This window comes from Ixodes scapularis, unplaced genomic scaffold, assembly GCF_016920785.2.
Source record: "Ixodes scapularis isolate PalLabHiFi unplaced genomic scaffold, ASM1692078v2 ptg000312l_1___fragment_2___debris__unscaffolded, whole genome shotgun sequence".
Lineage (NCBI taxonomy): Eukaryota > Metazoa > Arthropoda > Arachnida > Ixodida > Ixodidae > Ixodes > Ixodes scapularis.
In genome coordinates this window covers 99,466-110,128 of record NW_024609957.1, presented here as the reverse complement: position 1 = coordinate 110,128, position 10,663 = coordinate 99,466, and the positions used below count along the sequence as shown (strand labels likewise).

The 10,663-nt window shown below is 44.9% G+C and overlaps 2 non-coding genes and 1 pseudogene across 2 annotated transcripts; all 3 read left to right on the top strand.

Annotated features, from left to right (window-relative positions):
* Positions 1–2,043: 2,043 nt before the first annotated feature.
* LOC121834040 lies at positions 2,044–3,006 on the top strand (annotated as a pseudogene).
* Positions 3,007–5,946: 2,940 nt separating this feature from the next.
* Trnat-ggu lies at positions 5,947–6,020 on the top strand. The gene has a single exon. It is a non-coding gene; the product is annotated as a tRNA-Thr (tRNA).
* A 361-nt stretch (positions 6,021–6,381) lies between these two features.
* Trnat-ggu lies at positions 6,382–6,455 on the top strand. Its single transcript has one exon. It is a non-coding gene; the product is annotated as a tRNA-Thr (tRNA).
* The last annotated feature ends 4,208 nt before the right edge of the window (positions 6,456–10,663 follow it).

Genomic DNA, 10,663 nt, shown 5'->3' with positions numbered 1-10,663 from the left:
CACCGAACGACGGCCATGTTTCTTTGCCTTATCCAGAGATGGCGCTGCGGATTCCCTTAACCATAGAGATCGTACATACTAACTCTAGAGGAAAAGGTCCGCCATTTTCCCATGCATTCTGGCTGCCGCAAGCGGCAGATCATGCAGGCAGACCCTCGGGGTCCCAAACACGGTTACATCATCAGAGCAGTTTCGTGAACTTCAACATTCCACGAACTTACCGGTGGAAAGATATTCGCGTTCCTTACGAAGCTTTCTTTTTGCCTAGCGTGCAGATGTACGGCCTCGCGTTAACGCTAAACTAAACCATATACCCAGCTTCGCCGGTGGGGCACGGGTGGGCGCGGTTGAGGAATACGAAACTGCGCAACCACCAGATTTCCGAGATTTCGACAGAAGGGAAGTTAATGCAGCGTAATGACTTTATTGCTTTTTATAAGCGTTAGAATAGCTCAGAATTTAGTTTACAACGTTAAATTATCACTGTTTATATTGCTGAGAGTTTTCACTCTTCGCGTTTACCATGGCAACGTTGCTTTCTTTCTCTCGTGTTCTGTCGCTCTCTTTTGCGATCGTTCACTCGGGACCCCGGGTGTCGGCGCACGGGATTTGCCACTCCTCCTCACCCTCCTTTACCCCCCTGCCCTTAACGTAGGGTGCCTCGATGTCGGCGCCGCCTTGCAGGGTGAGGACATCCTTTGACCCGCGCCACGCCGCCACCTCCTCGCCACGACGCCATCTTGGTTCAAACGACGGAGTATGCGGGGTATGCGTGCGGTGCGAGCGGTTGGACGTAGCTTATTTAGTGACTCTAGGTTGGACGTGCGGCGCGACTATCTTTCACCGTGGGTCGGACTGTGCGCGGAAAAGGTCTTTGTTCTTACCACTGATCTCATAGAGATCGGTGGGCCTTACTTATCTCAACAGCAGTCGTCCGAGCAGAAAAGCATGACCGACTGTTCTGTACCGCTGTGTGCCGCTTCGTCGGCAAAGGAAGTCAGATGCTTCCGCTTTCCGCAAGAAAAGGCGCGAAGAAGGAAATGGGAGTCCTGCGTCAAGCGCGATTCCTGGAAGGCAAGTCACACCTCGAGGATCTGAGAGGTAAGTTACAAAAGCACAACCACTTTATTACGATATTTGGCAGTATTCAGAAATTGTCTTAGCAGCTCCGATCGATTGCTTCATAATCGGAGTTGCTCGACTCAAAATCAGCCCTCGCTTTGTCTCACCGGTCGGATCGAGCGATCAATCGGAGTTGTGACGTAAGGAATTAATTTTCTAAAGCATCCCATCCCGAGTTTTAATGGTAGTACCAATATCGATACCCCTTTTCTGCTATTAGGGCATATTCACTAATTAGACTTCCCCGATTAATATAGGTTGAGGCGGTAGCTCTTCAGCGTGCGAGTTTCTCGCTCGTGCACAACTTTGTGATAACTTTTAGTGCTTATTTTACTATTCGAAGACCCTGAAACGATATGATAAGCGCGGAATATTGTCGCGCGCACGTAAACCAAGTTGCGGTAGTTCAGTGACTGCATGATATCTTCGCCTTTCGATCAATAGCCTTGATTCGCGACTGGACACCAAATTTTCTTTTCTTAGTTGCATTCTTTTTGTGTGTGTATGAAAATAATCGTTGATGGTGAATCTCGAGCATGATCAATATATGTTTCCGAGACGATACTCGCCAATGCACAGATTGCGACATATCTCGGTAGTCGGCGTGTAATACATTATATGGTCATGTCGCACAGCTCGACGTGCTTGACGAAATGACATGACATTGTCCCTTTTTGATCAGTACTTCACATAGCTCCCTTCGTGAAAGGTCGAATAATTAAATAAAATAAAACGCATTTTACGGTAACATTTTGAAAATATATTCAGGATTGTTTTGACGTGAGATATTATGCATATATTTTCTTCAATTTTTGTTTACACTCAGTTTTGTGCCTTCCAATGTGCACATAAATAACACTCTCATTTCTTGTTTATTTAAGCGCCACTTCGAAGAAGACCAGTACGAGATGAACCGACAAGATGGGCGGCGACTTCTCAAGTGGACAGCTGTACCTACGTTGTTTGATTTCAGATGTAAGTGTTACTATTACTATATGAGGTACTATTACATTGGCGTACAATGTTATCTTGTGTTTCAATCTGTGCTGTCTCTCCCTTTTCTGCGCAGCGCAGCCGAAGCGAAGAAAGCCCCCTGCACCGCGAGCTCCTCCGGCTGATCGTGGAGGTGCCACCACTGCAGGGCCTTCGTCAATTTCTGCGGCAGGAGTCTCGGACTAGGAAGATTCTGGCACGGAGGTCACTCAGGCAAACCCTATTTCAGAAGAAAATGTTCACGACCGCCTGGACGATACAGTTGATATCGCGACACTGCATACAAGTGAACTGCAGAAAACTTTGCAAGACACAAAAATGAAAAACTGCGAGTAGAAAGAAAGCCTGTCAGCTGCAAAGAAGAAGTTAAAGAGAGCTGTAATAAAAACAAGGCAGCTAGAAACAAAACTTTTTACCTTGACCAGGAATTTGACATTTCTAAACGAAGACCAAGAACGTGTTCTCGAAAAACTGAACAGAGGGGGCTGTGCTTGGAGTGCTGACACCATACGGAAGGGACTACAGCTCAAGTTTGCCTGTGGCTCCACAGGGTATGACTTGCTTGAGCAGGGCAACCCCCTCCCAACGAGAAGGACGCTGTACTGGAGACTGCAACACCTGTCATTTAAGCCCGGTGTGCTAACTGAAATATATCGTGCGATGGAAACGAAAGTCGCTGCAATGTCAGACATTGAAAAGGATTGCTTCCTTTTTGTTGATGAAATTAAAATTCGAAAAGGCGTTGTGTTGGACCGTGGCAATGACACTTTGCTTGGCAAAACGACGCTGCCCAAGAGTGACCATCGTGCAAACAATGCTCTCGTTTTTATGGTGGGAGGGATCAACTCGCTCTGGAAGCAAGTCGTAGCATACCACTACACGGGCGCATAGATCAACGGAGACGAGCCGAAGAAGTTTGTTTTTGACTTAATCAAGCTTTGTGCGGACATTTCACTGCGTGTGCTCTGTGTGACGTGTGATGTGGGCAGTCCTAACCGAGCCATGTGGAGATTCCTGAACCTCTCCAGTTCCCGCAGTTCTGGGACCGTATGCAGTGTGAGCACTAGCGCGAGCACCCATAGTCACTATGCGAAAACTGGCTTTCCATAGCTTGCATACTATGGCGACAAATGACTAAAGCACTGTGCTGTCTGCAAGCCAGCGTTAGCCATTGCAATGATCACTGTTTCAGTCCGGTGCCCTGATGGTGTTGCTCGTTCTCGAGATTCTTGGCCTGTTCAAAGTTTATTTAGCGTGCAAGAGTTTCGTAAATATTTAACTATGCTTCGTTTCGCTTTAGACATTGCAACCCGATAGCGCTAATCAAGCAGCGCCAAATGCACTTTGATTATGGCCTCGAATAATTCTCGATTATTCGAGGCCATTTCGAACACAGATATCAAATCGATTACTCGATTTAATATCTCTGTCAAACACTGCCAATACTCGCAATATTTCTCATGTTCGTGCTCTGTCCAGGCGGGTTAGTTTTGTATATGAACTGTGCTCAACGTTTATTTTTGTCGGTTTTCTTGTATAGTTATCACCTTTATATTGCTTCCATCTTTGCGATGACACAGTGATTAGAGTAAATTAAACCTAACTGGCTGGCGCAGGGGGTGGAAACTCTAATAACTTTAATCAGGTCGGCTGGGTTTTAAGGATGCTTATCGTTGACATGTCGATTTTTGCTATCACAAAGATCTACATATTAAATGTCACTGGTGGTCATAATCAAATGAAAAAGCTTTGTTTTTCTCTTAATAAAATAAATTACAGTTTTATTACAATTTTAAAAGTTGGATGAAATGTCAATTCAGGTACCTAATATTATTCTATTCTAACATCACTTTGGTTTACCTTTGACTGCATACCTAAAGAACCATTCATGACAGTTTAGACTTTCCTTCATCAGTCAGCACGTTGTTGTTATTGTGCCTGGTGTTTCTATTTTGAAGTAAACATCTAGTTCTTTTTTTTTTTTTGAGTGAATCAAACCTGCCATACAATTGATGTCAATAAAACGTTGCACGGAGGGCGGAAGACAAAATAGACAGCGTCTTGCAGTTAGGCTGGCCAACACAGGAAACTTCACAGATATGCAGTGGTAGGAATGCAAATGAGGTGTGTGCCTATACGCTCCAAAAGTTTTGGATGTTCCAAAAGGTGCTCCAAAATGACTGAAGCCAATCACATCACTAACATTGTCTGAAAGGGTGATGTAACATACGTGCAAAGCTACCATGTGTTATCTCTGTCTTCATCGGACACACTACATGGTGCCCCTTCCTTGCCTTCGGTGTCTTCACTTTCTATTGATGATCTCGATCTGTCGTGATCGCTTGTTCACGTTCCGCGTTCACCTTAAAGTGTAGCGCTGCCAGGCGAGTCCTACATGGTGTGCAAAGGCCAGGTATTACGACAAACCACAGCATTCCATTTGTTTGGCATGACTTTCAGTTTATCGTGCCGCTCCTCCCTCCCGTCCTTCTTTTTTCCCAACGAAAGCAACCAAAGCGTGCAATGAAAGAGACTTATAAAGATTTCTGGGATAGTCTTTTTATGATTGTATTTCAGATGCAGCCTCAGCATTGAAAAAAACTAGAAATTAATGCTCAGTGTGCCTTGTTTTCTCATTTAAAAGTGCTCTCTAGCTTTTACGGAGGGAGATGCCTATACAAATGGCCAAATGAAAGGACTGCCCTTTGGGTAATCCCCAATTGGCTAAGCAATTTTGTTTAATCTGCAGGCTGCTGCGCGTGTTGTGACTTTGATAGCCTTATCTCTAAACCCGCAAAAACAGTTTCCGAGCTAGAGGTCGGGGGGATGAGTTCCTTGTGGGGCAAATAGAGATTTCTTTCCGAACCATCAAGAGTCAGCTGTCAAATTTGTTGTTTGGTGCTTCTACAGCGGTCAGTTAGTCTGCAAGAGGTTTTATGAACATTGTTACTTGCTGTAGATGAGAAATTTAGAGAGTGTAGTATGTGCACATTAAAGGCCGCTCGTCTGGGCTCAGTAGTAACACAGGGCCGCATGCCGGTACAACGCTCCTTCAGATTGAAATGTGCCGGGATGAGTGTTGAACCCACGGCTCCCGAGTTTCGCAGCACAAGCTTATGCTCTACGCCAATCACTGCCGCATCAAACGGTAGTGATGTGCTTTCATCTTGATCGGAACATCATTGGATACTAATGATCACATCATGTAAGTCATTGTTGTGTCAATCACGGCGTGATATAGCAGCCTTGCGTTAGTGTATAGGTGGGTCACATAGTCACATTACCCTGGATACGCAGACAAAATTTTCAGACTTTGGTATTGTAAGAGACATTATGTTGATCTAAAACTTTCGCCATGTCACGTATGTATATATATATATATATATATATATATATATATATATATATATATATATATATATATATATATATATATATATATATATATATATTCGCTTAACTGGGTAGACGACAACCGTTGCTGATTTAAGGCCCGCGCTATTTCCGACATGCGGCAGTGACGTGGCACGTCATCTCAGCTTGCAAATGTCGGAAAGGGCCCGTCTTCCAGGATATCTAGGGAACCACTCCTCCCCATAGGGACAGGCTGCACCGTATATATATAATGGGATTGAGTGAAGATTGACAAGTGCAGCCGTAGTAATATTGAGAACGAAGAGGGGAGAAGGTGATTATTGAATTTATTGCATTAAAGTTAGGGACAGGGAAAGGGAAAGAGAGCTGGCGAAAAATTGGGCTACCCAGTTAAGCGAATTCGAAACTAAACAGTACACAGAGACTGGTCAGAAATTGAGTCCGCCGAAACCAGTGGCCAGGATGGTCTAATCGGTTAAGGCGTCGCCCCGGTCAGGCGAAGGTTGCGGGTTCAATCCCCGCTCCTGGCCCAATTTTTCGCCAGCTCTCTTTCCCTTTCCCTGTCCCTAACTTTAATGCACTAAATTCAATAATCACCTTCTCCCCTCTTCGTTCTCAATATTACTACGGCTGCACTTGTCAATCTTCACTCAATCCCATTATATATATACGGTGCATCCTGTCCCTATGGGGAGGAGTGGTTCCCTAGATATCCTGGAAGACGGGCCCTTTCCGACATTTGCAAGCTGAGATGACGTGCCACGTCACTGCCGCATGTCGGAAATAGCGCGGGCCTTAAATCAGCAACGGTTGTCGTCTACCCAGTTAAGCGAATTCGAAACTAAACAGTACACAGAGACTGGTCAGAAATTGAGTCCGCCGAAACCAGTGGCCAGGATGGTCTAATCGGTTAAGGCGTCGCCCCGGTCAGGCGAAGGTTGCGGGTTCAATCCCCGCTCCTGGCCCAATTTTTCGCCAGCTCTCTTTCCCTTTCCCTGTCCCTAACTTTAATGCAATAAATTCAATAATCACCTTCTCCCCTCTTCGTTCTCTCTCTCTCTATATATATATATATACCAACCTGGCAAGCTTGCCCTCTGACGAGAATGGTGTCGACTTTGGAGCAAACCAATTTAAGACGTTATGAAATTATTCCAGCGAAAATGTCTGGGTGTCGGGTGACAACTCGCGCAAGTCCTTCAAGAGGCGTTTCGAGGTCACGATGGCGGCAAACTTGTCGTGAGTAGGCATCCCTAAAAAGAGGGTAAAGTCCAAATGAGATCTGCCCATGATATACTTCAACTACAAAAAGTTGCACCACTGAAGGTTTCTGCATCTCACAAGCACTTTCACTACTAAAGTAAGTTACAGTTTAAGAAGATAGGGTGATGGAAAGAGAGACTGGGGAGGAGGAAGCAGACCGAACGCTTGACAGAGGTTTCCTCCTCTCCTCTCTAGCCTTCCGTTTGCTTCCTCCTTTCCAGCTTTACCTTTCTTCACCCTACCGTCTGGACCTGCAGCTTACTATAGGTAGGAAAAGAGGTATGGCTGGCTCACAGTGCTTGTACTGCTGAGACAGCTGTCTTAAACTGTCCGTTTCAAGTAAGATTTAAGAACTTGAGATATGTCATGAACAACGATTGTCACATAGCTTCTTTGCAGTGCACTGCTGTACCACAATAAGGCATGCCAGCATATACCTTAAGGGGTATATAGGCTTTTTTTCTTCACCTGGAGAAAGCCACTCTACGTCGTCCAGGTGTCCGTGGAGCCACGTAGCCTACAGACCGCCATGGCCATTGTCGATATTAGCAACGTGGCGTGCCATGCTTGCCCATGCTTCCACGAGCAGGTCCCCATTGCCCCTGCTTGCTGCGGCACACCAAAGCATGTGGTTTGCAGCTGCCTGGACCCAGACATCGAGTGCGGTGCACCCAGGGGCCTTGCTTGCCGCTGTGATAGCTTCCTTTATACCTGGAGTGAAATACATCACTCAGTGATGTGATAGGTCTATGTCGTTTTGGAGCAGCTCTTGGAGCAGCCAAAACTCCATTTTGTAGCAGCAAAAAGAACTTTTGGTGCATGAGTGCACACTTCATTTTCATTGATAACGCTGCAAATATTACACTAAGACCCATGTGTTGACATGTCCACATGTGTTGACATGTCCAACTAGGCAGTGTCTACTTTGGCTTCTCACTTATGTGCAACCTTTTGTTATCATCGATTGCACAGCAGGATCGATTTCCTCAAGCACAAAACTAGCTGCTTAGTTGCATATAGAGGCACCAGACACGGTAACAAGACGACTGATGACGGACAGCACGAACTGCGGTGAATGGTTATTTTAGGTACGGAATCCCAGTGAAATAATGTTAGAAGTTCTAGGGGATGTGATAAAACTGAAATTTTTAATTCAGAAAAAAAAAGAAAGATAATTTTATTGTGAAACGACAAATATATTTTATATATAGAACTAAAATTATTTAATAGACTGATTAATTAAACATAGCAAACAAAAAACAGAAGTCCCTGTCTTCTTTGTACCGTGGCCTTGTGCTACTTTTCGTTTATTATATCTAGGCTCTTGGGCTACATTTCGTTTATTATATCTAGAACTTCATAACAACAATTGTATTGTGAACGATTGATACAACTCCTTAAAAACAATTCCGCCTAACTCGTTGTAGTTTTTTCCAAGCTTTCATTCAATACTTCTGCTAATTTAGTAATAACTTACTCATTCCTATGTAAAAGTGATGACTTAACAAAAAAGTTGGCATAAAATGAACTTAAAGAAATCCATATAAAACGTTTCTGCAGTAGAGAGGTATACTTGACAAGTATAGCATTGGAAAAAAGGTACCGCCAGGATACCAGAGTAAGTGGATCATATACACAAGGCGCAGTTTTATTCAAAAATTGTCCCGTCTCGCTTTGGAGGAATGCTTTCCCCTTAACACAAAGGTTCGCTGCAGCAAAGCAACACACAAAATCACGATGCCAACTCCGTGGTTGCCGCTTCAGAGCAGTACACCAATTTTCGGTGAGAACTCACTCAACGAAACTAACTAACCCGTCAGAACAGAACACAAACATAAGAATTATTGAGGAACTTCAGTGCTGCGAGTGCTTGATGCGAAATCAGATCAAATAGTGCGTTATTTGACGCGATAATCTAAAGTTCTGAAAACTCACACATTCGTATAGCAACAATCGGGCCCATTTGCGAGGCCTAAGCTATTATATTTTCAGCATTACTAACTTGAAATCAAGTTTGGGCGCAAAGTTGGCGCGAATTCCTTATATTTTTGTAAAATGCAGCAAGATTTAGCAGGTTATGCACTTTGTCACGGTTAGGCCCGAATAGCGCAGCAACCACATCACTGTTCACTACAAAATGGTGCTCATTGATGGAGGCCAACTGACCCCTTCCAAACAACACCAAAAACGTGAGCACAACCAGGACTACATCGATGTGCGACCCTACGGTTCCATGGGACTTGTAGCCAGCAATCACGGTTGGGGATATAAAACTCGTACAACGTTTGCTCATGCAGCTTCTTCTCGTATTTGAAACAAGTGCTTCGATCGCTCAGTAAGCAGGCAGTATTCTTATATGTGCCCGTTCTTTCTTTGTCAACCACCGCGGGCTGGCATGTCCGAACAAGCTGCAGTGACAACGAAGTACTAGTCATCGCTGATTCCGACTTTCTGTCAGATGAGGTGCTTTCGTGGTTTCCTTTTGATTAGGCTAAGGAGAAAAGGATTATTAAACTTACTTTTCGATACGTGCCACACATCAAAGTAGTGAACAACTTCAGGCTTTACCTCCCTCATGTGCTTCGTCTGCTGTTGTCTGCCATGCATGTTCCCGACGAGCGTGTTATCATTCCACAGATCGGTCATAGAAGGTCTTCCTCGGCCAGATCTGTGTCATCTTTATATTCAGCGTATCGCCGTTTTCCTTAGCTGAGTTATATCAGTTGTCATATCTGATTATATTCAGACAAACATCCAATGCGCATGACTGAGGCATCTGGTCTTTCCTTGGATGCGTACAGAAGGGGCAGTCCCTGCAAGAGATGAGGATCGCGCAGCTCGATGCTGGTCAGCAATCGTCCGGCCTAGCTGCAAAGTACTGGGCGTATAAACGCATCTTGAGAGTTTTGTAATACCACGACAGTGATCGGGCGCTTTTGAAGGTCGAAAGCATCGCCCGAAAGGGTCGGCTTTAACCGGCGCTTCGAAGCAATTCTCAACCTCCCCATTTACCACATCTTGCGAGTAAACAAAAAAATTAACGTTCCTTTCATTCATATATGTAAAATTCTCAATTCCCGTTGTTTTATTCCGGAACATTGTAAGAACACAACGTCACCGGTGCAAGTACTATTTGATGAAGCTCAGCGAAGTAATATTTTCATGTCTCAGAGTGGTTGCTATCGTCGGTCCTGGGATAATGAGTTTGCTTCCCTTGATAGCACGAGCGCGCACGCGCAACCAAACATGGCGGAAGCTAACGTGCGCGTTCCTCACTTGTCGCCGACAATACAGCATCCTCAGGTACGGCCTTCCTTCTCAGGTACGGCCTTCACCCTTCCGTCTGCTTCCGCTGCAAGGAAGCAGACGGCACAGGATGATCCTCTTTCCGTGCCTTTGGATGCTTCCGTGGTATATCAAGTTTTGGTCTCCGGTACCGTTTTAGTCAAGCCATATCCAAACCGTTGGCCCTACAGTTTGTTTACTTACACGTTTGGGACGAACTTCTGAGCACCAACGTTCATATGAAGACGCCTACCTTCCTGCTTGAACAATTTCGTTCACCCACATCGATCATTTCACACCTGCACGCATCCACGGAAGTGCCGCCAACAATGCATTGCAACCAGCCGAGAAACGTTTTCGGCTCATTGTGCCTGTGGCTTTCAACTTGACTCTGAAGATGCCGCAAAAGCGACAAAGTTCGCTGAGCTCCTTTTTAGTGCCGAGCTCCAAGAAACCTACTTCGGAAGATGCCACAAAAGAAATTGCGAAGGTGAACTTTTTATGTAGTTTATCAGTGATTAAGGTTTGTTTTTCCGGTGACATCGGTGCAACACACGGGGGCTTTTACCCTAATTAGAAAAGGGGAGTGACAGTTAAGCGGAAGTCGCCTTGACTAAATGTTTGC